This window comes from Cetorhinus maximus, unplaced genomic scaffold (genome assembly GCF_964194155.1).
Source record: "Cetorhinus maximus unplaced genomic scaffold, sCetMax3.hap1.1 HAP1_SCAFFOLD_1499, whole genome shotgun sequence".
Classification (NCBI taxonomy): domain Eukaryota; kingdom Metazoa; phylum Chordata; class Chondrichthyes; order Lamniformes; family Cetorhinidae; genus Cetorhinus; species Cetorhinus maximus.
In genome coordinates, this window is record NW_027597440.1 from 38,087 (window position 1) to 65,846 (window position 27,760).

The window sequence follows — 27,760 nt, forward strand, 5'->3', positions numbered from 1 at the left end:
CCTGTTCTGTATTTATGATGACGAGGTGTGTATTTTGGAATTCACATTGTTGTTTTGCCGAGTCCCAGTTTACTTTATCCGTTGAGAGTCTATAGCAATGATGATTCTGAACTTTCCAGCCGCTCGGACAGGGAGACTCTGCAGAATTTTAAAGAGTTAATTCAGAGAAATACATCGAAACATTAGGAACAGGAGGAGGCCATTCAGCCCCTCTCGAGCCTGTTACACAGGAACAGGAGGAGGCCATTCAGCCCCTCTCGAGCCTGTTACACAGGAACAGGAGGAGGCCATTCAGCCCCTCGCGCGTATTTTACACCATTCTATTGGATCTGCTCTGTACCTTAACTCCCTCGGTTCCGTGACCCTCCATCCCCAACAACAATCTCTCAATCTCAGTTTTGACGTTTCCCTTTGACCTCCGGCCCCACAGTTTATTGCGGGGGTGGGGGGAGAGTTCCTGATTTCGGCTCCCCTTTGTGTGAAGAGGTGTTTCCTGATGTCCCCCCTGAACGTCCTGGCTCGAATTTTAACCTTCTTCCCCCTTGTTCTCGACTCCCCCTCCCCGGCTCCCCCCACAACCCACCGGATGAGAGGAAATAGTTTCTCTCCATCGACCCAATCGAATCTCTTTATTGCTTTCAACGCCTCGGGTCCAGCGCCGTGGTTTCACCTGTAGGCCTCAGGCTTTGGGTTTGGATCGCCCGCCTGCACCTTATCCAATCACTTCAATCTGTCGGACAGACCCCCCCCCGCCCCAATCAATTCATCCCCTCGCCTGTCCCAAACTCTGGGAGGCAGAGGCTGGGATATTGCGGCCTTCCCCCGCTTGGAGATTGAGACCTGGACTGAAGGATGGGGAAGGTGCGGGTGGGGAGACAGGGGGTGGGGGCGGGGAGACAGGGGGTGGGGGTGATCCCAATGGGACAGAACGTGGGGTGTTGCGGGAGGGGGCAGGAGTACGGCCGGAAACTCCCACTCACCTGAACAGCTCCGGAGCATTGGGCAGAGCGATCGCGCAGTCTCGGACAATTTCTGGAACATTCCATCCAGCTCTGTCAGGTTCCGCAGGGCAATGGCCAAGGTCCGGTTTAGGAGATCAGCACCACCGCACGCCTTGTTCATCTGTAGAACTGAGAGCAGGAGCCAGAGTGAGAGATAGTGTGGGATATATCACAGTGTTACAGTGAGGGGTGTGGGATATATCACAGTGTTACAGTGAGGGGTGTGGGATATATCAGGGTGTTACAGTGAGGAGTGTGGGATATATCAGGGTGTTACAGTGAGGGGTGTGGGATATATCAGGGTGTTACAGTGAGGGGTGTGGGATATATCAGAGTGTTACAGTGAGGGGTGTGGGATATATCAGAGTGTAACAGTGAGGGGTGTGCGATATATCGGAGTTCGGAGTGTTACAGTGAGGCGTGTGGGATATAATAGAGTGTTACAGTGAGGAGTGTGGGATATATCAGCGTATTACAGTGAGGGGTGTGGGGTGTATCAGAGTGTTACCGTGAGGGGTGTGGGATATATCAGAGTGTTACAGTGAGGGGTGTGGGATATATCAGGGTGTTACAGTGAGGGGTGTGGGATATATCGGAGAGTTACAGTGAGGGGTGTGGGATATATCAGTGTTACAGTGAGGGGTGTAGGATATATCAGTGTTACAGTGTGGTGTGTGGGATATATCTGAGTGTTACAGTGAGGGGTGTGGGATATTTCAAAGTGTTACAGTGAGGGGTGTGGGATATATCAGTGTGTTACAGTGAGGCATCTGGGATATGTTTGTGTTACAATGAGGGTTGTGGGATATATCAGAGTGTTACAGTGAGGGGTTTGGGATATTTCAAAGTGTTACAGTGAGAGCTGTTGGATATATCAGAGTGTTACAGTGAAGGGTGTTGGAGATATCAGAGTGTAACTGTGAGGGGTGTGGGATATATCAGAGGATTACAGTGAGGGGTGTGGGATATATCAGAGTTTTTACAGTGGGGCATGTGTTATATATCAGAGTGTTACTGTGATGGGTGTGGGATATATCAGAGTGTTACAGTGAGGAGTGTATGATATATGAAAGTGTTAAAGTGAAGGGTGTGGAATATATCAGAGTGTTTCAGTGCGGGAAATGGGACATATCAGCGTGTTACAGTGAGGGTCGTGGCATATATCAGAGTATTGCAGTGAGGGGTAAGGTATATATCAGAGTGCTACAGTTAATTGTGTGGGATAGATCAGATTGTTACTATGAAGGGTGTGGGATATATCAGAGTATTACAATACGAGGTGTGGGATATATCAGAGTGTTTCATTGAGGGGTGTGGGATATATCAGTGTTACAGTGTAGAGTGTGGGATATATCAGAGTGTTACAGTGATGGGTGTGGGATATATCCGAGTGTTACATTGATGGGTGTGGGATATATCCGAGTGTTACAGTGAGGGGTGTGGGATAGATCAGTGTGTTACAGTGAGGCATCTGGGATATATCAGATTGTCACAGTGAGGGGTGCGGGATATATCAGAGTGTCACAGTGAGGGGTGCGGGATATATCAGAGTGTTACAGTGGGGCATGTGTTATATATCAGAGTGTTACTGTGATGGGTGTGGGATATACCAGAGTGTTACAGTGAGGAGTGTATGATATATGAAAGTGTTAAAGTGAAGGGTGTGGAATATATCAGAGTGTTTCAGTGCGGGAAATGGGATATATCAGTGTGTTACAGTGAGACATCTGGGATATATCTGTGTTACAGTGAGGGTTGTGGGATATATCAGTGTGTTACAGTGAGGGGTGTTGGATATATCAGAGTGTAACTGTGAGGGCTGTAGGATATATCAGAGTGTTAGAGTGAGGGGTGTGGGATATATCAGAGGATTACAGTGAGGGGTGTGGGATATATCACAGTTAAACTGAGTGATCTGTGATAAACCACAAAGCTACAGTGGGTGTGTGTGATATATCAGAGTGTTAGAGTGAGGGGTGTGGGATATATCAGAGTGTTACAATGAGGGGTGTGGGATATATCAGAGTGTTGCAGTGAGGGGTGTGGGATATATCAGGGTGTTACAGTGAGGTGTGTGGGATATATCAGAGCGTTACTGTGGGGGGTGTGGGATATATCAGAGTGTTACAGTGAGGGGTGTGGGATATATCAGTGTTACAGTGAGGGGTGTGGGATATATCAGAGTGTTACAGTGAGGGGTGTGGGATATATCAGTGTTACAGTGAGGGGTGTGTGATATATCAGAGTGTTACAGTGAGGGGTGTGGGATATATCGGTGTTACAGTGAGGGGTGTGGGATATTTCAAAGTGTTACAGTGAGGGGCGTGGGATATATCAGTGTGTTAAAGTGAGGCATCTATGATATATCTGTGTTACGGTGAGTTTTGTGGGGTATATCAGAGTGTTACAATGAGGGGTGCGGGATATATCAGAGTGTTACAGTGAGGGGTGTGGGATATTTCAAAGTGTTACAGTGAGGGGTGTTGGATATATCCGAGTGTTACAGTGAGGGGTGTGGGATATATCACAGTGCTACAGTGAGGGGTGTGGGATATATCCGAGTGTTACAGTGAGTGGTGTGGGATATATCAGAGTGTTACAGTGAGGGGTGTGGGATATTTCAGAGTGTTACAGTGAGGGTTGTGGGATATATCCGAGTGTTACAGTGAGGGGTTTGGGATATATCAGAGTGTTGCAGTGAGAGGTGTGGGATATATCAGAGTGTTACAGTGAGGGGTGTGGGATATATCAGAGTGTTACAGTGATGGGTGTGGGATATATCAGGGTGTTACAGTGAGGGGTGTGGGATATATCAGAGTGTTACAGTGAGGGGTGTGGGATATATCAGAGTGTTACAGTGAGGGGTGTGGGATATATCAGAGTGTTACAGTGATGGGTGTGGGATATATCAGGGTGTTACAGTGAGGGGTGTGGCATATATCAGAGTGTTACAGTGAGGGGTGTGGGATATATCAGAGTGTTACAGTGAGGGGTGTGGGATATATCAGAGTGTTACAGTGAGGGGTGTGGGATATATCAGAGTGTTACAGTGAGGGGTGTGGGATATATCAGAGTGTTACAGTGAGGGGTGTGGGATATATCAGGGTGTTAGAGTGAGGGGTGTGGGATGTAACAGAGTGTTACAGTGAGGGGTGTGGGATATATCAGGGTGTTAGAGTGAGGGGTGTGGGATATATCTGAGTGTTACAGTGAGGTGTGTGTGATATATCATTGGCTGCGTCGTGTTTGAAAGGGATCGTAAACTTTTCCTTTTGCTGTATTCGAAAAGTGGCCCTTCTTCAACCAACAATTTCGATTAAGTTTTTGAAAGCTGTAAAAAAGCTTTTTCCTATGTTCCTGTTATGTGCTTATGTTTGTGTATGAAGTTGTGATGACCCCCACACCCCCCACTGGGTTTGAATGTATGAATAAAATTTGCTACTGATTTAAACCTCGAGAGATGTTGCTGCTTCTCCCTTTAAAGTCTGACCTCACAAACTGAGGGTTTGGGTAAACACACCACAGCCTATTTCCAACATGAAAACACCCCTGCTTACGGACAGAGGGTGAGAAAATAAAGCAGTTCAGTATTGCCTCAGTTCACTCTCTGTAACAGGTTCAGTGTCAGGTTCAGTTTCCTACCTTGGACTCTTAGCCCTATTGCAATAGCCAGACTGATGATTAAGATAACGAGGCAGGCGATGCCAAGATATATAGAAGTTATTGATCTTCTTCCTCCAGCTGTTTCCTGTCCAGTTTTACCTGGAATAGAGAAGTAAAGATTGACCCAGGTTGAGCAGCCTGTGTAACTGCACGGAACAGACAATGGTGACGCATCTACCTCCCTTATCGAGAGAAACAACAACCACGTTAATCGTTTATATCCCTCATTTCACATCCCAGTGCACGATACAGGAGGGTTATCAAAGAGAATCGAAGACCGAGTCACACAGGGAGATATTAGGGACAGGAAACCAAAAGCACAGACACAGAGATCGGTACAAGGAGCGTCTTAAGGAAAGTAGAGAGAGAGAGACAGACAGAGAGAGAGAGATGGATAAAGAGGGAGACAGAAGGCGAGAAATAGAGAGAGCCAGAGAGTGAGAGACAGATATATAGGAGGATATGTTTAGCGAGAGTTCTCTGCAGCTCAGGGCCCAGGCAGCTGAAGGCTTTTGGGGATAAACATAGATAGAGAGTAAAGGTCCCAACCACACCATACCCATCAAACACTCCCAGCATAGGTAAAGCACCTGGTTAAATACAGAGTAAAGCTCCCCCTACACTGTCCCCATGAAACACTTCCAGGACAGGTACAGTACGGGGTTAGATACAGAGTAAAGCTCCCTCTACACTGTCCCCATCAAACACTCCCAGGACAGGTACAGCACGGGGTTAGATACACAGTAAAGCTCCCTCTACACTGTCCCCATCAAACACTCCCAGGACAGGTACAGCACGGGGTTAGATACAGAGTAACGTTCCCTCTACACTGTCCCCATCAAGCACTCCCAGGACAGGTACAGCGTGGGGTTAGATACAGAGTAAAGCTCCCTCTACACTGTCCCCATCAAACACTCCCAGGACAGATACAGCATGGGGTTAGATATAGAGTAAAGCTCCCTCTACACCGTCCCCATCAAACACTCCCAGGACAGGTACAGCACGGGGTTAGATACCGCATAAAGTTCCCCCTCTCAATCTCACTATGTTCCCCCTCTCACTCTCTCCCTCTCACCCTCTCTCTTTCTCTCACTCTCAATCTGAATCTCTGTCACCATCTCTCTCTGTCTCACTCACTTTCAACCTCTCCATTTCTCTGCCACTCTCTTTCTGAATCTCTGCCTCTCTCTCTCTCCCTCTCTCTCTCTCCCGCTATTGAACAGTTTAACCTACGTTCACTGGGGGCTGTTGTGTTGTTTTTGATGTGTCTCGTATTCGTGTAGTCGCCGTCCTGCTCCATAGTTTGTGTCTGAGGGGTTTCTCTCCTCCGTTCGTGCCCTGTCTGCTTCTCCCTCTCTCTCTCTCTCAGATGCGTCTCAGTCTTTCCTCAGACTCGATGTCAGGGCGAAAACTTCCACAAAACTGTTTCTGCTTCTTGGTTCCATTTCACAATGACACTTCCCCTGAGATCAGAATGAGAGGTTGGTTGTACTGACTCCAGGGGCAGCAGTCCCTCTATCTCAACCTCTCTCAGCATCTTTCTCTCTGTCTCCCCATCTCTCAATCTCTCTCACCATCTATCTCTCTGTCCCTCTCTCTCAATCTCCCTCACCCTCTCTCTCTCTGTCCCTCTCTCCCTCACCATCTATCTCTCTGTCCCTCTCTGTCAATCTCCCTCACCATCTCTCTCTCTCTCTCTCAATCTCTCTCACTGTCTCTCTCTCTATCTCTCGCACTCTCAATCTCTCACTGTCTTTCTCTCTGTCTCTCTCAGTCACAATCACTCTCACCATCTCTCTCTGTTTCTCTCACTGTCAATCTCTCTCACCATATCCCACTCTGTCTCTCTCGGTATCAATCTCTCTCAGTCTCTCTCAATCTCTCTCACCGCCTCCCTCTCTGCCTTTCACACTCTCAATATCTCTCTCCATTTCTCTATCTCTCTCTTTCTCAATCTCACTCCCCATCTCTCTCTCCCTGTCTCTCTCTCTCTCTGTCTGACTGTCTGCATCTCTTTTTCATTCCTTTTCTCTCTCTCTTTGTCTCAGATGCTCTCTCATTTTCAGTTTATTTCTGTCTTTCTGACACTCACTCTCTCTCTCTCTCTTGACCTCTTTTTCTGTCCCTCCATCTGTCCCCCAACCCCTCAGGCTCTCTCTCAGCCTCTCTCTCTCTCTCTGTCTCTCCCTCTCCCCCTCTCTCTCTCTCTCTTTCCCTCTATTGAACAGTTTAACCTCCGTTCACTGGGGGCTGTTGTGTTGTTTTTGATGTGTCTCATATTCATGTATTCGGTGTCCTGCTCCATGGTTTGTGTCTGAGGGGTTTCTCTCCTCCGTTCCTGTGCTGTCCGCTTCTCTCTCTCTCACTCAGATGTGTCTCAGTCTTTCCTCAGACTCGATGTCAGGGCGAAAACTTCCTCAAAACTGTTTCTGCCTCTTTGTTCCATTTCACAATGACACTTCCCCTGAGATCAGAATGAGAGGCTAGTTGTACTGACTCCAGGGGCATCAGTCCCTCTCTCTCAATCTCTCTCACCATCTCTCTCTGTCTCCCTCTCTCTCAATCTCTCCCACCATCTCTCTCTCTGTCCCCCTCTCACACCATCCCTCTCACCATCTCTCACTCTCAATCTCTCTCACTATCTCTCTCTCAGCCTCAATCTCTCATCATCTCTCTCTCTCTCCCTCTCAATCTCTCTCATCGTCTCTCTCTGTGCCTCTCTGTCTCAAGCTCTCTCAACCACCTCTCGCTCTGTCTCCCTCTCTCACAATCTCTCTTGCCATCTCTCTCTGTCCCTCTCTCTCAATCTCTCACCATCTTTCTCTCTGTCTCCCTCTCTCTCAATCAACCTCACCATCTCTCTCTCTGTTTCTCTCACTCTCAATCTCTCTCACCATCTCTATATCTGTGCCCCTCTCACTCAATCTCCCTCACCATCTCTCTCTCTGTTTCTCTCACTCTCAATCTCTCTCACCATCTCTCTCTCTTTCTCCCTCTCTCTCAATCTCTCACCATCTCTCTCTCTCTGTCTCCTCCTCTCTGAATCTCCCTCACCATCTCTCTCTCTGTTTCTCTCACTCTCTCTCACCATATCCCTCTCTGTCTCTCTCGGTCTCAATATCTCTCACCATCTCTTTCTCTCTCGGCCTCAATATCTGTCACTATCTCCCTCTCTCTGTCTCTCTCAGCCAGAGTCTCTCTCACCATCTCTGTCTCTCTCACTCTCACCATCTCTCTCTCTCTCAGCCTCAATATCTGTCACTCTCTCCCTCTCTCTGTCTCTCTCAGCCAATCTCTCTCACCATCTCTCTCTCTGTGTCTCTCACTCTCAATCTCTCTCACCATCACTCTCTCTGTCTCCCCCACTCTCAATCACCCTCACCATCTCTCTCCATGTCTCTCTCTTTCTCACTCTCTCTCACTATCTCTCTCTCCCTGTCTCTCTCTTTCTGACCGCCTTCTTTCTTTCCATTCCTTTTCTCTCTCTCCTTTTCTCTTGGTTTCTCTATAATATTCATAATTTGCAACCCTACCCCATTTTCTCTCTCTCTCTCTCTCCCTCTATTGAACAGTTTACTACGTTCACTGGGGGCTGTTGTGTTGTTTTTGATGTGTCTCATATTCGTGTAGTCACCATCCTGCTCCATAGTTTGTGTCTGAGGGGTTTCTCTCCTCCGTTCCTGTCCTGTCTGCTTCTCTCTCTCTCTCTCAGATGTGTCTCAGTCTTTCCTCAGACTCGATGTCAGGGCGAAAACTTCCACAAAACTGTTTCTGCTTCTTGGTTCCATTTCACAATGACACTTCCCCTGAGATCAGAATGAGAGGCTGGTTGTACTGACTCCAGGGGCAGCAGTCCCTCTATCTCAACCTCTCTCAGCATCTTTCTCTCTGTCTCCCCATCTCTCAATCTCTCTCACCATCTATCTCTCTGTCCCTCTCTCTCAATCTCCCTCACCATCTCTCTCTCTCTCAATCTCTCTCACCGTCTCTCTCTCTATCTCTCGCACTCTCAATCTCTCACTGTCTTTCTCTCTGTCTCTCTCAGTCACAATCACTCTCACCATCTCTCTCTGTTTCTCTCACTGTCAATCTCTCTCACCATATCCCACTCTGTCTCTCTCGGTATCAATCTCTCTCACTATCTCTCTCTCAGTCTCTCTCAATCTCTCTCACCGCCTCCCTCTCTGCCTTTCACACTCTCAATATCTCTCTCCATTTCTCTATCTCTCTCTTTCTCAATCTCACTCCCCATCTCTCTCTCCCTGTCTCTCTCTCTCTCTCTGTCTGACTGTCTGCATCTCTTTTTCATTCCTTTTCTCTCTCTCTTTGTCTCAGATGCTCTCTCATTTTCAGTTTATTTCTGTCTTTCTGACACTCACTCTCTCTCTCCCTCTCTTGACCTCTTTTTCTGTCCCTCCATCTGTCCCCCAACCCCTCAGGCTCTCTCTCACCCTCTTTCTCTCTGTCTCTCCCTCTCCCCCCCCCACCCTCTCTCTCCCTCTACTGAACAGTTTAACCTCCGTTCACTGGGGGCTGTCGTATTGTTTTCGATGTGTCTCATATTCATATAGCCGGTGTCGTACTCCATTGTTTGTGTCTCGTGGATTTCTCTCCTCCGTTCCTGTCCTGTCTGCTTCTCTCTCTCTCTCAGATGTGTCTCAGTCTTTCCTCAGACTCGATGTCAGGACGAAAACTTCCTCAAAACTGTTTCTGCTTCTTGGTTCCATTTCTCAATGATACTTCCCCTGTGGTCAGAATGAGAGGCTGGTTGTACTGACTCCAGGGGCAGCAGTCCCTCTCAATTTCTCTCACCCTCTCTCTCTCTGTCTCCCTCTCTCTCAATCTCTCTCACCATCTATCTCTCTGTCTCTCTCTCTCAATCTCCCTCACCATCTCTCTCTCCCTCTCTCTCAATCTCTCTCACCATCTCTCTCTCTGTCTCCCTCTCTCTCAATCTCTCTCACCATCTATCTCTCTGTGTCTCTCTCTCAATCTCCCTCACCATCTCTCTCTCCCTCTCTCTCAATCTCTCTCACCATCTCTCTCTCTGTCTCCCTCTCTCTCAATCTCTCTCATCATCTATCTCTCTGTCTCTCTCTCTCAATCTCCCTCACCATCTCTCTCTCTCCCTCTCTCTCAATCTCTCTCACCATCTCTCTCTCTATCTCCCTCTCTGTCAATCTCTCTCACCATCTATCTCTCAATCTCTCTCACCGCCTCCCTCTCTGCCTTTCACACTCTCAATATCTCTCTCCATTTCTCCATCTCTCTCTTCTCAATCTCACTCCCCATCTCTCTCTCGCTGTCTCTCTCTCTCTCTCTGTCTGACTGTCTGCATCTCTTTTTCATTCCTTTTCTCTCTCTCTTTGTCTCAGATGCTCTCTCATTTTCAGTTTATTTCTGTCTTTCTGACACTCACTGTCTCTCTCTTGACCTCTTTTTCTGTCCCCCCATCTGTCCCCCAACCCCTCAGGCTCTCTCTCACCCTCTCTCTCTCTGTCTCTCCCTCTCCCCATCCCTCTCTTCTCTCTCTCTCGCCCTCTATTGAACAGTTTAACCTCCGTTCACTGGGGGCTGTCGTGTTGTTTTTGATGTGTCTCATATTCATGTAGTCGGTGTCCTGCTCCATGGTTTGTGTCTGAGGGGTCTCTCTCCTCTGTTCCTGTCCTGTCTGCTTCTCTCCCTCTCTCAGATGTGTCTCAGTCTTTCCTCAGACTCGATGTCAGGGCAAAAGTTTCCTCAAAACCATTTCTGCCTCTTCGTTCCATTTCTCAATGACACTTCCCCTGAGATCAGAATGAGAGGCTGGTTGTACTGACTCCAGGGGCAGCAGTCCCTCTCTCTCAATCTCTCTCACCATCTCGCTCTCTGTCTCCCTCTCTCTCAATCGCTCTCACCATCTATCCCTCTGTCCCTCTCTCTCAATCTCTCTCACCATCTATCTCTCTGTCCCTCTCTCAATTTCCCTCACCATCTCTCTCTCTGTCCCTCTCTCTCAATCTCCCTCACCATCTCTCTCTCTCTCTCAATCTCTCTCACCGTCTCTCTATCTCTCGCACTCTCTCTCTCACTATCTTTCTCTCTGTCACAATCTCTCTCACCATCTGTCTCTCTCTATTTCTCTCACTGTCAATCTCTCTCACCATATCCCACTCTGTCTTCCTCTCTCTCAAACTCTCTCACCATCTGTCTCCGTCTCCCTCTCAATCTCTCTCACCATCTCTCCCTCTGTCTCCCTGTCTCAATCTCACTCACCATCTCTCTTTCTGTCTCCCTCTCTCTCAATCTCTCTCACCATATCTCTCTCTGTCTACATCTCTGTCACCATCTCTCTCTCCCTCTTTTTCCCCCCTGTCTCTCTCTCTCCCTTTCTCCCCCCCTCTCTCTCCCTGTTTCTCCTGCTCTCTCTCTCTCCGTCTCTACTTCTCTCCCTTTTTCTCTCTCCCTCTCTCTCTCTCCCACTCTCTCTCTGCCTCCCCCTCTCTCTCTGTCTCTCTCTCTGTTTCTCAATCCCTCTCCCTCCCTCTCTTTCTCTCACTCTCTCTCACTTTCTCTGTCTCACTCTCTCTGCCTCTCCCTCTCTCCCTCCCTCTCTCTGTCTCTGTGTTTCCCTCTCCCTCTCTCTCCCTGTATCTCCCTTCCTCTCCCTCTCCCCCTCCTTCTCTCCCCCTCTCCCTCTCCCTCCCCCTCCCTCTCCCTCCCTCTCTCCCTCTCCCTCCCTCTCTCTCTCCCTCTCCCTCTCTCCCTCCTTCTCTCCCTCCCTCCCTCTCTCTGTCTCTGCAGTTTGTGGATTGGTTTCTCCCGGTCCTGCCGGGAGTTTGGGCTGACAATCCGTGTCAGGAAGAGTGACCGTTCCGGCCTGGGACGTGGAGCCTCCTCCTCCCGCCCACATTGAGAGCCTGACTCGGGGAGAGCGTGGGCAGTTTCCCAGGCCCTGGCTCTACATTTCCCCGCTCTCCTGTCCCCTTGAGGCTGAAATCAGCCCCGAGGTTTGTCCAGACCGCAGCTCCCGTGTCCGAGCTGGGAATTGGCGTGTGGACCCGGAGAAGACAAAGCTCAGGGCGGCCCAGCCGAGTGTTGCCAGCGGCCTCCTGGACAGGAGAGAGGCCCGGACAGCGGATTGTGGTCAAGGGAAGGGGCTGCGCACCTTCCTCCCCCACTCCCTGCCCCCCGAACCCCAAACCCCCCCGCCCCCAAACCCCCCCCCCCGAACCCCCAAACCCGCCCCTCCCCCCGACCCCCCCCGACCCCCAAACCCCCCCGACCCCCAACCCCCCCCCCGAACCCCCAAACCTGCCCCGACCCCCAAACCCGCCCCTCCCCCCGACCCCCAAACCCCCCCGACCCCCAAACCCGCCCCTCCCCCCGACCCCCCCCGAACCCCAAACCCCCCCCCGCCCCCCAACCCCGCCCCCCCCGAACCCCCAAACCTGCCCCGACCCCCAAACCCGCCCCTCCCCCCGACCCCCAAACCCCCCTGACCCCCAAACCCCCCCTCCCCCGACCCCCAAAGCCCCCCCCGAACCACCACCTCCCCCGACCCCCAAACCCCCCTCCCCCGACCCCCAAACCCCCACCTCCCCCCGACACCCAAACCCCCCCGACCCCCAAAACCGCCCCTCCCCCCGACCCCCAAACCCGCCCCTCCCCCCGACCCCCAAACCCGCCCCTCCCCCCGACCCCCCAAACCTGCCCCTCCCCCGACCCCCAAACCCGCCCCTCCCCCCGACACCCAAACCCCCCCGACCCCCAACCCCCCCTCCCCCCGACCCTAAAACCCCCCCTGACCCCCAAACCCGCCCCTCCCCCAACCCCCAAACCCGCCCCTCCCCCCGACCCCCAAACCCCCTGACCCCCAAACCCCCCCTCCCCGACCCCCAAACCCGCCCCTCCCCCCGAACCCCCAAACCCGCCCCTCCCCCCGACCCCCAAACCCCCCCGACCCCCAAACCCGCCCCTCCCCCCGACCCCCCCGACCCCCAACCCCCCCTGCCCCCCGAACCCCCAAACCCCGCCCCCCCCCGACCCCCACACCACCCCCCCCGGACCCCCAAGCCCCCCCCCCCTCACCACCCCCGAACCCCAGACCCCCAAAACCCCCCCAGACACCCCGACCCCCAAGCCCCCCTGACCCCCAAACCCCCCCTCCCCCGACCCCCAAAGCCACCCCCCGAACCACCACCTCCCCCGACCCCCAAACCCCCACCTCCCCCCGACACCCAAACCCCCCCGACCCCCAAAACCGCCCCTCCCCCCGACCCCCAAACCTGCCCCTCCCCCCGACCCCCAAACCCCCCCGACCTCCCCTCCCCCGACCCCCAAACCCCCGACCCTAAAAACCCCCCGACCCCTAATCCCGCCCCTCCCCCCGAACCCCAAACCCGCCCCGACCCCCCAAACCCCCCCGACCCCCAAACCTGCCCCTCCCCCGACCCCCAAACCCGCCCCTCCCCCCGACACCCAAACCCCCCCGACCCCCAAACCCCCCTGACCCCAAACCCCCCCTCCCCTGACCCCCAAAGGCCCCCCCGAACCACCACCTCCCCCGACCCCCAAACCCCCCTCCCCCGACCCCAAAACCCCCACCTCCCCCCGACCCCCAAACCCGCCCCTCCCCCCGACCCCCCAAACCTGCCCCTCCCCGACCCCCAAACCCGCCCCTCCCCCCGACACCCAAACCCCCCCGACCCCCAAACCCCCCCTCCCCCCGACCCTAAAACCCCCCCCGACCCCCAAACCCGCCCCTCCCCCGACCCCCAAACCCGCCCCTCCCCCCGACCCCCAAACCCCCCTGACCCCCAAACCCCCCTGACCCCCAAACCCCCCCTCCCCCGACCCCCAAAGCCTGCCTCCCCCCGACCCCCAAACCCCAACCTCCCCCCGACCCCCAAACCCCCACCTCCCCCCGACCCCCAAACCCCCCCCCGAACCACCACCTCCCCCGACCCCCAAACCCCCCTCCCCCGACCCCCAACCCCCCCCTCCCCCGACCCCCAAACCCCTCCGACCCCCAAACCCCCCCGACCTCCCCTCCCCCGACCCCCAAACCCCCCCGACCCTAAAACCCCCCCGACCCCTAATCCCGCCCCTCCCCCCGACCCCCAAACCCGCCCCGACCCCCCAAACCCCCCGACCCCCAAACCTGCCCCTCCCCCGACCCCCAAACCCGCCCCTCCCCCCGACACCCAAACCCCCCCGACCCCCAAACCCCCCTGACCCCCAAACCCCCCCTCCCCCGACCCCCAAAGCCCCCCCCGAACCACCACCTCCCCCGACCCCCAAACCCCCCTCCCCCGACCCCCAAACCCCCCTGACCCCCAAACCCCCCCTCCCCCGACCCCCAAAGCCCCCCCCGAACCACCACCTCCCCCGACCCTCAAACCCCCCTGACCCCCAAACCCCCCCGATCCCCCAAACCTGCCCCTCCCCGACCCCCAAACCCGCCCCTCCCCCCGACACCCAAACCCCCCCGACCCCCAAACCCCCCCTCCCCCCGACCCTAAAACCCCCCCCGACCCCCAAACCCGCCCCTCCCCCGACCCCCAAACCCGCCCCTCCCCCGACCCCCAAACCCCCCTGACCCCTAAACCCCCCCTCCCCCGACCCCCAAAGCCTCCCTCCCCCCGACCCCCAAACCCCAACCTCCCCCCGACCCCCAAACCCCCCCCCGAACCACCACCTCCCCCGACCCCCAAACCCCCCCCCGAACCACCACCTCCCCCGACCCCCAAACCCCCCCGACCCCCAAACCCCCCCATACACCCCCGACCCTCAAACCCCCCTGACCCCCAAACCCCCCCGACCCCCAACCCCCCCGACCCCCAAACACCCCCGACCCCCAAACCCCCCCATACACCCCCGACCCTCAAACCCCCCAAATCCCCCCGACCCCCAAATCCCCCCGACCCCCAACCCCCCCCCGACCCCCAAACCCCCCTGCCCCCCGACCCCCAACCCTCCCGACCCCCAAACCCCCCTCCCCCAAACCCCCCCGACCCCCAAACCCGCCCCTCCCCCCGACGCCCAAAACCCCCCCGACCCCCAAACCCGCCCCTCCCCCCGACACCCAAACCCCCCAGACCCCCAAACCCCCCCATACACCCCCGACCCTCAAACCCCCCTGACCCCAAAACCCCCCGACCCCCAACCCCCCCGACCCCCAAACCCCCCCGACCCCCAAACCCCCCAGACCCCCAAACCCCCCCATACACCCCCGACCCTCAAACCCCCCTGACCCCAAAACCCCCCGACCCCCAACCCCCCTGACCCCAAAACCCCCCGACCCCAACCCCCCCGACCCCCAAACCCCCCCTCCCCCAAACCCCCCCGACTCCCAAACCCGCCCCTCCCCCCGACGCCCAAAACCCCCCGACCCCCAAACCCGCCCCTCCCCCGACACCCAGACCCCCAAACCCCCCCGACCCCCAAACCCCCCCTCCCCCCAAACCCCCCTCCCCCCGACCCCCCCTCCCCCGACCCCCAAACCCCCCCTCCCCCCGACCCTAAAACCCCCCCCGACCCCTAATCCCGCCCCTCCCCCCGACCCCCAAACCCGCCCCGACCCCCAAACCCCCCGACCCCCAAACCCCCCTCCCCGACCCCCAAAGCCCCCCGACCCCCAAACACCAACCTCCCCCCGACCCCCAAACCCCCACCTCCCCCCGACCCCTAAACCCCCCCCGAACCACCACCTCTCCAAACCCCCCTCCCCCGACCCCCAAACCCACCCTCCCCCGACCCCTAAACCCCCCTCCCCCGACACCCGCACCCCCCCGACCCCCACACCCCCCCCGACCCCCGCACCCCCCGACCCCCAAACCCCCCGATCCCCAACCCCCCCGACCCCCAAACCCCCCCGACCCCCAAACCCCCCTCCCCCCGACCCCCAAACCCCCCGACCCCCAAACCCCCTCCCCCCGACCCCCAAATCCCCCGACCCCCAAACCCCCTCTCCCCCGACCCCCAAACCCCCCCTCCCCCTGACCCCCAAACCCCCCTCCCCCCGACACCCAAACCCCCCCCGACCCTCAAACCCCCTTTCCCTGACCCCCAAACTCCCTGACCCCCAAACCCCCCGTCCCCCGACTCCCAAAACCCCCGACCCCCAAACCCCCGACCCCCAATCCCCCCCCTCCCCGACCCCCAAACCCCCCTCCCCCCGACTGTGATACAAGGAGGGCAACGACCGAGAGCTCGAGTCCAGCTTGTTGGTGTTTCTCAATGTGGGGGTTGTTGTTGAATTTGTTGGTGTTTCTCAATGTGGGGGTTGTTGTTGAATTTGTTGGTGTTTCTCAATGTGGGGGTTGTTGTTGAATTTGTTGGTGTTTTTCAAGGTTGAGGTTGTTGTTGAACTTGTTGGTGTTATTAAATGCTGCGGTTGAATTTGTTGAGATTGTTGTTGAATTTGTTGGTGTTTTTCAATGTTGAGGTTGTTGTTGAATTTTTAAAATATTGGTGGACAGCCTATCACCAGAAATTGAGACAGAGAGGTCAAGGAAGGGAAGGGAAGTGTCAGAGATGGACCATGTGAAAATAATGGAGGGGTGGAGATTGGAAGCAAAGTTAATAAATTTTTCCAGGTCCAGACGAGAGCATGAAGCAGCACCGAAGTAATCATCGTTGTACCGGAGAAAGAGTTGTGGGAGGGGGCCGGAGTAGGACTGGAACAAGGAATGTTCCACATACCCCATAAAGAGATAGGCATAGCTGGGGCCCATGCGGGTACCCATAGCCACACCTTTTATTTGGAGGAAGTGAGAGGAGTTAAAGAAAAAATTGTTCAGTGTGAGAACAAGTTCAGCCAGATGGAGGAGAGTAATGGTGGATGGGGATTGTTCGGGCCTTTGTTCAAGGAAGAAGCTGAGAGCCCTCAGACCATCCCGGTGGGGGATGGAGGTGTAGAGGGATTGGACGTCCATGGTGAAGAGGAGGCGGTTGGGGCCAGAGAACTGGAAATTGTTGAGGTGATGTAAGGTGTCAGAGGAATCACGGATGTAGGTGGGAAGGGACTGGACAAGGGGAGAGAGAAGGGAGTCAAGATAACAAGAAATGAGTTCCGTGGGGCAGGAACAGGCTGACACGATCGGTTTGCTGGGGCAGTTCTGTTTGTGGATTTTGGGTAGGAGGTAGAATCGGGCCGTCCCAGGTTGGGCGACTGTCAGGTTGGAAGCTGTGGGAGGAAGATCTCCAGAGGAGATGAGGTCAGTGACAGTCCTGGAAACAATGGCTTGATGTTCAGTGGTGGGGTCATGGTCCAGGAGGAAGTGTCTGTTCTGTTGAAGGGTCATGAGGACTTGACAGGTCAACTTTGTTCTTCTCCGCCGATGCTGCCAGACCTGCTGAGTTTTTCTATGTATTTCTGTTTTTGTTTTGGATTTCCAGCATCCGCAGTTTTTTGTTTTTATATTTTTATATTATATTGTTGTTGAATTTGTTGAGGTTGTTGTTGAATTTGTTGGTGTTTTTCAATGTTGAGGTTGTTGAATTTGTTGGTGTTTTTCAATGTTGAGGTTGTTATTGAATTTGTTGGTGTTTTTCAAGGTTGAGGTTGTTGTTGAAGTTATCGTTGTTTTGTGATCTTGATGTTTTACAACCTTGCCTCGCACATTGGAACGCTTGATCTGAAATAAGATCATCTTTCTTCTGCAGAATGTTGGAGGGTTTTTCATCCTGGACACCACGACCCTGTGATCATGGATTCGCTCATCAATCAGCTCCTTGTTTCTGCAAAGACTCACCTGAATGTGTAGGTCGGTTAGGAATAATCCAATAGATTCCCCAGGTTCTACGAGGGCTGGTTAGAATGTGTTTGTTGAATTACTAAGTCTCGCTTCGGGCTTAAGTGAGTGTCAAATGTATTAGGAATGGGCTCAAGCCCGCGGTAGACTCCTCTGCCCTTTGACAACGCCATCTGCCACTGGACCTACTGCATACAGAAAGGTCCTGACCTGAAGCTTCTGCTCTTTCACCTGAAGGCCTGACGCTGCTCAATACTGGAGACAATGGTGTTTCCATAACTCCCACTGCTGGCCTCTCTGCAGGCACTCGGGGCGGTTAAATGGACCAGGTAGGGGCAGGGGCTGCTGACCAGGGACAGTCATCCTTACCTCCCTCCAGTGTTCTTCCTTCTTCCATCGATGTGTTACAAGCTGCTATCGAGCTGCTGTCACCCTGTGGTTACTTCGAGGGCAACCATGTGTTTTATGCATCAATGTCTCCACGGCTGCCACCATGTTATATAATGGTCCTTCCATCTTGGCCTTTAGGCATGGGACTTGGCTATTGGGCACCCTGTAGATTCTCTTTGGTATCTGCCCAACAGTTGTTTACTAGTACGACTTGTGAACAGGTTACAGAGTAGGCACATTACACCTAGGCATGTTTCCAACCCCTCTCTCTCTTTCAAGAGTCTAACTCATGACTGATTGAGGTTATTGATATATCATCATCTATGTCATATATGAGCATATCACACCTGTTAACCCTTTATGCTCCAGAACAGACGACATGGGCACAGTCTCTAAAAACATTACTCTGGGGTTGTTCCAGAGGACTGGAGAATTGCGTTACCACCTTGCTCAACACAGGGTGAAAAGATAAACCCAGCAACTACAAGCCAGTTAGTTTAACCTTGACGGTGAGGAAGCTTCTGGAAACAATAATCCAGGAGAAAATTAAATCGTCACAAGGACAAATGCAGGTGAATTAAGGAAAACCAGCATGGATTTGTTCTGGGAAAATACTGTTTAATGAACTTGCTGGAGTTTTATTGATGAGGGAAGAGAGAGGGTCGATGAGGGTACCACTGTAGATGTAGTGTACATGGACTTCCAGAAGGCATTTGATACAGTGCCACACAACAGGCTTGTGAGCAAAGTTATAGCTCACGGAATTAAAAGGCATAGCAGCAACGTGAATAGAGAGGGAGAAACTGTCCCATTGGGGGAAGGAGCGAGGACGAGAGGGACACAGATTTCAGTTAATCGGTAAAAGAAGCAGTTGTGTTTTCCTGCTCGTTGTGGTCACTTCCTGGGTAAACATCAGGACACTGAACACACCTAAGGGATTGGTTACAGCAAAAGTGCATAGGTTGGTCTATGAAGGAATTGAGAAGTTAGGAGCAGTATTACAAAGTTGGAGATCTTGTACACATGTCTGAGTTGGTAGGTTCCTCAGAACGAACTATTCCGGACAGGAGAGGGACAGGCAAACTGTACTTCTGTCTCTCACCAACTGTCCGCACGCAGAAGATGTTTTGAATTCTTTGTGAAGTGTGTTGTGGTGTGTTTTCCCAAACCCTCAGTGTGTCTGATCCACTTTACTAATCACTCACAGCAAACTCACATTATGATCAACTCGGGTTAGTTTATTTACATTTAAAATCCGGGGCAGGAATGTTCACAATGTCACACTCACACTCGCACACACACAACTCACACACCACATATACACAACACATACACTCACACACAGACACACACAACATATACACACACGCACACACAAACACACACACTCACTCACACACGGACACATACAAACACACACACGGACACATAGAGACACGCAAACACACACACACAAACACACACATACACACAAACATATACATACAAAAATACATACACATACAAAGACACACAAAAAAATATGCACCCACATACACACAGACGCACACATACGCACACACACACACACACACACACAGAAATGGAGGATAGACAAAGGAAACTTTTACAACTATAGATTGTAACAGTACAAGAATCACGGAGATGAACATGAGTTCACGTGATTTCCAGAGTCTGAGAAGAAAAAGTCCAAAGGCTATTTCCGATGTGACCGGGTTCAGTCCCGAGTCCAGTGAGAGCTTACTGCACGCAAATTGAATGCCTCGTTTCTGACATGACAACCATGAAAACATTGTAAGGAGTTGCTTCATTGGCTGCAAAAGTACATTGGGGATCTCCTGAATTAGTGAAAGGTGCTAGAAAAATGCAGGGCTTCTGTCCTGTAACATTTTGTCGGATTCCTGCCTGGATTTATAATGGGGTTTTCCTATGTCAACCGTCACGCTGTCATTCCCGCCTCCCACCACTGGTGGTGCTGCAGGAGGCTCCTCCTGGGAGAAAAGGGGAACAGATGAACTTTCACCTTACGGACGTGGCCTCGGGCAGTCGGGGATTGTGGGGAATGGAGGAGGGGCTGGGGATCTTTGGACAATCCTGACCCTCTCGTTCTGTGTCCCAGTCTCTCTTCAGGAACAATATTTCTCAATATCAGCTGCCTCGACGCAGCGCAGTGCCTTTTTCTCACAGATGAAAGGGAGGCGATCGGTACAACTGACATCATTCCAGCCGTTTATTCTGATGCTGGTGCAGTTTTCATTACCATTCACATTATTCGGTTCACCCTGATCCCATCGAGTAAAACTGGGAAATGGGGAAATCAAAAATACTGTTAAAAGTCCGACACATTCCTGCACAGAATCAACAAGATTCCTACAGCCCGGTAGAAATCCCAAACTAATTCCACTCTCTACCCATAGCCCTGTATCAATCCCAAACTAATCCCACTGTCCCGCTTTCTCCCCATAGCCCTGTATCAATCCCAAACTAATCCCACTGCCCCGTTCTCTCCCCATAGCCCTGTATCAATCCCCAAACTAATCCCACTGTCCTGCTCTCTCCCCATAGCCCTGTATCAATCCCAAACTAATCCCACTGCCCCGCTCTCTCCCCATAGCCCTGTATCAATCCCCAAACTAATCCCACTGTCCTGCTCTCTCCCCATAGCCCTGTATCAATCCCAAACTAATCCCACTGCCCCGCTCCCTCCCCATAGCCCTGTATCAATTCCCAAACTAATCCCACTGTCCCGCTCCCTCCCCATAGCCCTGTATCAATCCCAAACTAATCCCACTGCCCCACTCACTCCCCATAGCCCTGTATCAATTCCCAAACTAATCCCACTGTCCCGCTCCCTCCCCATAGCCCTGTATCAATCCCAAACTAATCCCACTGCCCCACTCTCTCCCCATAGCCCTGTATCAATCCCAAACTAATCCCACTGTCCCGCTCTCTCCCCATAGCCCTGTATCAATCCCCAAAATAATCCCCCTGTCCCGCTCTCTCCCCATAGCCCTGTATCAATCCCAAACTAATCCCACTGTCCCGCTCTCTCCCCATAGCCCTGTATCAATCCCCAAAATAATCCCCCTGTCCCGCTCTCTCTCTCCATGCGACGCTAGGACTCACCTCACTGGGGTCCCATCCACCCATTTCCAGTTTCCTTCACTCTCTCGATCTGTTAGTCCGATCCAGTAAGTCCCAAGATTGTTCTCAACAGAGTTCTTTATGAAATTCTGCAGCAGATATAATGATATGGTGTGAACAGTTAGTTTTATGGCCTTAATTCACAGTGACACAGACACACACACACAAACACACACACAACTGATCCCCAAAATGCCCCAAACTCTTCCTCAGGAAATTCTCCCTCATTCCCTCTGATTAAATATCGGGAAGACTGAAGTTGTTGTTTTCCGTCTCTGTTCCAAACTCCATTCCCGAGTTACCGACTCCATCCTGGGAACTCTGAGTCCGAACCAGACTGTTCACAACCCTGGGGTCATGTTTAACCTGGAGATGGGATTCCCACCTCATATCTACATCGTCACCAAGACGGCCTCTTCCAAACTCCGTAACATCGCCCAGAACCACACCGGGCTCAGCTCATCGACTGCTGAAACCCTCGTTCATGTAGTGTAGAGGGAACATTACTCTGTATCTAACCCCGTGCTGTACCTGTCCTGTGAGTGTTTGATGGGGATGGTGTAGAGGGAGCTTTACTCTGTATCTAACCCCGTGCTGTACCTGTCCTGTGAGTGTTTGATGGGGACGGTGTAGAGGGAGCTTTACTCTGTATCTAACCCCGTGCTGTACCTGTCCTGGGAGTGTTTGATGGGGACAGTGTAGAGGGAGCTTTACTCTGTATCTAACCCTGTGCTGTACCTGTCCTGCGAGTGTTTGATGGGGACGGTGTAGAGGGAGCTTTACTCTGTATCGAACCCCGTGCTGTGCCTGTCCTGGGAGTGTTTGATGGGGACGGTGTAGACGGAGCTTTACTCTGTATCTAACCCCGTGCTGTGCCTGTCCTGGGAGTGTTTGATGGGGACGGTGCAGAGGGATATTCTCTCTCTATCTCATTCTGACTGAAGCGTCTGTCATTCTCACCTGTTCCTGTTCTGTATTTATGATGATGAGGTGTGAATGTTCAGATTCACATTGTAGTTTTGCCGAGTCCCATTCCTTGCTCTTCGTTGACAATCTATAGCAATGATGATTATGAACTTTCCAGCCGCTAGGACAGAGAGACTCTGCAAAATTATGAAGACTTAGTTCAGAGAAATACATCGGGACATTAGGAACAGGACGAGGCCATTCAGCCCCTCTCGAGCTTGATCCACAGGAGCAGGAGGAGGCCATTCAGCCCCCATCGAAACTGTTACACAGGAACAGGAAGAGGCCATTCGGCCCCTCTCGAGCCTTTTACACAGGAACAGGAAGAGGCCATTCGGCCCCTCTCGAGCCTGTTACACAGGAACAGGAGGATCCCATTCGGCCCCTCTCGAGCCTATTACACAGGAACAGGAGGAGGCCATTCAGCCCCTCTCGAGCCTGTTACACAAGAACAGGAGGAGACCATTCAGCCCCTCTCGAGCCTGTTACACAGGAACAGGAGGAGGCCATTCAGCCCCTCTCGAGCCTGTTACACAGGAACAGGAGGAGGTAATTCAGCCCCTCTCGAGCCAGTTACACGGGAACAGGAGGAGGCCCATTCAGCGCCAACTCACCCGAGCAGTTTCGGAGAACGGTGCAGACGGATCTGAGGTTCCGGAGCGTCTTTTCAAGGGTCTCGGACATGTTCTGGATCTTTCCGTTCAGCCCCGTCATGTTCTTGTCCATCTGTAGGACTGAGAGAATCACAGGGTCACAGAACTCACAGGATCAAAGAACCACAGGGTCTGAACCGGACAGAAGGAGGCCATTTGGCCCATCGTGTCCGCACCGGCTCTCCAAATGAGCGTTAGGACCCAGTGCCATCACCTTGCCTTTTCCCCCCTGTACCCCTGCACATTGTATCTGTTCAAATAACCATCCAATGCCCCCTTGTATGCCTCGATTGAACCTGACTCTACATATTCGTCCAGCCAAAATCAATCACTTCACACTTCTCTATGTGAAACTTTGTCAATCCCCGACCTGCCCACTCCTCCACCAGTCGATATCACAACAGAGCTGGAGTGAGTCATCTGGATGTGGGATATGTCAGAATGTTACAGTGAGGGGTGTGGGATATATCAGACTGATACAGTGAGGGGTGTGGGATATATCAGAGTGTTACAGTGAGGAGTGTGGGATATATCAGACTGATACAGTGAGGGGTGTGGGATATATCAGAGTCTTACAGTGAGGGGTGTGGGATATATCAGAGTGTTAGAGTGAGGGGTGTGGGGTATATCAGTGTGTTACAGTGAGGAGTGTGTGATATATTAAAGTGTTAAAGTGAAGGTTGTGGAATATATCAGAGTGTTTCAGTGCGGGAAATGGGACATATCAGGGTGTTACAGTGAGGGCTGTGGGATATATCAGAGTGTTACAGTGAGGGGTGTGGGATATATCAGAGTGTTACAGTGAGGGGTGTGGGATATATCAGAATGTTACAGTGAGGGGTGTGTGATATATCAGAGTGCTACAATTAATTGTGTGGGATAGATCAGAATGTTACTATGAAGTGTGTGGGATATATCTGAGTATTATAATACGGGGTGTGGGATATATCAGAGTGTTACATTGTGGCATGAGACATATATCAGAGTATTAGACATTGGTGTGGGATATAGCAGAGACTGACAGTGAGGGGAATGGGAAATTTCAGGGTGTTGCCGTGAGGGATGTAGGATATATCAGAGGGTTACAGTGGGGCATGTGGGATATTTCAGTGTGTTACAGTGAGAGGTGTGGGATTTCTCAGGGCGTTAGAGTGAGGGGTGTGGGATATATCACAGTGTTACAGTGGGGCGTGTGGGATATATCACAGTGTTACAGTGGGGCGTGTGGGATATATCTGAGTTTTACAGTGAGGGGTGTGGGATATATCACAGTGTTACAGTGAGGGGTGTGGGGTATATCAGTATGTTACAGTGAGGGGTGTGGGATATATCAGAGTGTTACAGTGAGGAGTGTGTGATATATCAGAATGTTAAAGTGAGGGGTGTGGGATATAGCAGAGTGTTACAGTGAGGGATGTGGGATATATCAGAGCGTTACAGTGAGGGGTGTAGGATATATCAGAGTGTTACAGTGAGGGGTGTGGGATATATCCGAGTGTTACAGTGAGGGGTGTGGGATATATCAGAGTGTTACAGTGAGGGGTGTGGGATATATCAGAGCATTACAGTGAGGGTTGTAGGATATATCAGAGTGTTACAGTGAGGGGTATGGGGTATATCAGTATGTTACAGTGAGGGGTGTGGGCTATATCAGAGTGTTACAGTGATGGATGTGGGATATATCAGGGTGTTACAGTGAGGGTTGTGGGATTTATCAGAGTGTTACAGTGAGGGATGTGGGATATATCAGAGTGTTATAGTGAAGGGTGTGGGCTATATCAGAGTGTTACAGTGATGGATGTGGGATATATCAGGGTGTTACAGTGACGGTTGTGGGATATATCAGACTGTAACTTTGAGCGGTGTAGGATATATCAGAGTGTTACAGTGAGGGGTGTTGGAGATATCAGAGTGTAACAGTGACGGGTATGGGATATATCAGAGGATTACAGTGAGGGGTGTGGGATATATCACAGTTAAAGTGAGTGATCTGTGATATACCACAAAGCTACAGTGGGTGTGTGGGATATATCAGAGTGTTACAGTGAGGGGTGTGGGATATATCATAGTGTTACAGTGAGGGGTGTGGGATATATCATAGTGTTACAGTGAGGGGTCTGGGATATATCAGTGTTAGAGTGAGGGGTGTGGGATATATCAGAGTGTGACAGTGAGGGGTGTGGGATATATCAGGGTGTTACAGTGAGGGATGTGGGATATTTCAAAGTGTTACAGTGAGGGGTGTGGGATATATCAGTGTGTGACAGTGAGGCATCTGGGATATATCTGTGTTACAGTGAGAGTTGTGGGATATATCAGAGTGTTACAGTGGGGCGTGTGGGATATATCAGAGTGTTACAGTGAGGGGTGTGGGATATATCAGAGTGTTACAGTGGGGCGTGTGGTGTATATCAGAGAGTTACACTGAGGGGTGCAGGATATATCAGAGTGTTACAGTGAGGGGTGTGGGATATATCAGAGTGTGACAGTGATGGGTGTGGGATATATCAGGGTGTTACAGTGAGGGGTGTGGGATATATCCGAGTATTACAGTGAGGGGTGTGGGATATATCCGAGTGTTACAGTGAGGGGTGTGGGATATATCGGAGTGTTACATTGAGGGGTGTGGGATATATCAGTGGGTTACAGTGAGGCATCTGGGATATATCTGTGTTACAGTGAGGGGTGTGGGATATATCAGAATGTTACAGTGAGGGGTGCGGGATATATCGGAGTGTTACATTGAGGGGTGTGGGATATTTCAAAGTGTTACAGTAAGGAGTGTTGCATATATCAGAGTGTTGCAGTGAGGGATGTTGGATATATCAGAGTGTAACTGTGAGGCGTGTAGGATATATCAGAGTGTTAGAGTGAGGGGTGTGGGATATATCAGAGGAATACAGTGAGGGGTGTGTGATATATCAGAGTGTTACAGTGAGGTGTGCAGGATATATCGGAGTGATACATTGAGGGGAGTGGGATATTTCAAAGTGTTACAGTGAGGGGTGTTGGATATATCAGAGTGTCACTGTGATGGGTGTAGGATATATCAGAGTGTTAGAGTGAGGGATGTGGGATATATCAGAGGATTACAGTGAGGGGTGTGGGATATATCACAGTTAAAGTGAGTGATCTGTGATATACCACAAAGCTACAGTGGGTGTGTGGGATATATCAGAGTGTTACAGTGAGGGGTGTGGGGTATATCAGAGTGTTACAGTGAGGGGTGTGGGATATATCAGAGTGTTACAGTGAGGGGTGTGGGATATATCAGATTGTTACAGTGAGGGGTGTGGGATATATCCGAGTGTTACAGTGAGGGGTGTGGGATATATCGGAGTGTTACATTGAGGGGTGTGGGATATATCAGTGGGTTACAGTGAGGCATCTGGGATGTATCTGTGTTACAGTGAGGGGTGTGGGATATATCAGAATGTTACAGTGAGGGGTGCGGGATATATCGGAGTGTTACATTGAGGGGTGTGGGATATTTCAAAGTGTTACAGTAAGGAGTGTTGCATATATCAGAGTGTTGCAGTGAGGGATGTTGGATATATCAGAGTGTAACTGTGAGGCGTGTAGGATATATCAGAGTGTTAGAGTGAGGGGTGTGGGATATATCAGAGGAATACAGTGAGGGGTGTGTGATATATCAGAGTGTTACAGTGAGGTGTGCGGGATATATCAGAGTGTTACATTGAGGGGAGTGGGATATTTCAAAGTGTTACAGTGAGGGGTGTTGGATATATCAGAGTGTCACTGTGATGGGTGTAGGATATATCAGAGTGTTAGAGTGAGGGATGTGGGATATATCAGAGGATTACAGTGAGGGGTGTGGGATATATCACAGTTAAAGTGAGTGATCTGTGATATACCACAAAGCTACAGTGGGTGTGTGGGATATATCAGAGTGTTACAGTGAGGGGTGTGGGGTATATCAGAGTGTTACAGTGAGGGGTGTGGGATATATCAGAGTGTTACAGTGAGGGTTGTGGGATATATCCGAGTGTTACAGTGAGGGGTGTGGGATATATCAGGGTGTTATAGTGAGGGTTGTGGGATATATCAGAGTGTTACAGTGAGGGGTGTGGGATATATCAGTGTTATAGTGAGGGGTGTGGGATATATCAGATTGTTACAGTGAGGGGTGTGGGATATATCAGGGTGTTACAGTGAGGGGTGTGGAATATATCAGGGTGTTACAGTGAGGGTTGTGTGATATATCATTGGCTGCGTCGTGTTTGAAAGGGATCGTAAACTTTTCCTTTTGCTGTATTCGAAAAGTGGCCCTTCTTCAACCAACAATTTCGATTAAGTTATTGAAAGCTGTAAAAAAGTTTTTTCCTATCTTCCTGTTATGTGCTTATGTTTGTGTATGAAGTTGTGATGACCCCCACACCCCCCACTGGGTTTGAATGTATGAATAAAATTTGCTACTGATTTAAACCTCGAGAGATGTTGCTGCTTCTCCCTTTAAAGTCTGAGTTTAGAAACTGAGGGATTGGGTAAACACACCACAGCCTATTTCCAACATGAAAACAGCCCTGCTTATGGACAGAGGGTGAGAAAATAAAGGAGTTCAGTATTGCCTCCGTTCACTCTCTGTAACAGTTTGAGTGTGAGGTTCAGTTTCCTACCTTGGACTCTCAGCCCTATCGCAATAGCCAAACTGATGATTAAGACAATGAAGCAGGCGATGCCAAGATGTGTTGAAGTTATTGATCTACTTCCTCCAGCTGTTTCCTGCCCAGTTTTACCTGGAATAGAGAAGTAAAGATTGACCCACGTTGAGCAGCCTGTGTAACTGCACGGAACAGACAATGGTGACGTTTCTACCCCCCTTATCGAGAGAAACAACAACCACGTTACTCATTTATATCCCTCGTTTCACATCCCAGCGCACGGTACAGGAGGCTTATCAAAGAGAATCGAACACCGAGTCACACAGGGAGATATTAGGGACAGGAAACCAAAAGCTCAGACACAGAGATTGGTACAAGGAGCGTCTTAAGGAGGGTAGAGAGAGAGAGACAGACAGAGAGAGAGAGAGCCGGATAAAAAGGGTGACAGATGGAGAGAAATGGAGAGAGACAGAGAGTGAGAGACAGATATATAGGAGGATAGGTTTAGCGAGAGTTCTCTGCAGCTCAGGGCCCAGGCAGCTGAAGGCTTTCGGGGATAAACATAGATACAGCGTAAAGGTTCT

General features: G+C 51.7%; 1 long non-coding RNA gene across 1 annotated transcript; it reads right to left on the minus strand.

Annotated features, from left to right (window-relative positions):
* LOC144676319 (uncharacterized) lies at positions 1–27,297 on the minus strand. The gene is made up of 3 exons (XR_013575299.1): positions 27,192–27,297; positions 22,516–22,635; positions 1–138 (listed from the first exon to the last, which is right to left on the minus strand). It is a non-coding gene; the product is annotated as an uncharacterized LOC144676319 (long non-coding RNA).
* Between the last annotated feature and the right edge of the window lie 463 nt (positions 27,298–27,760).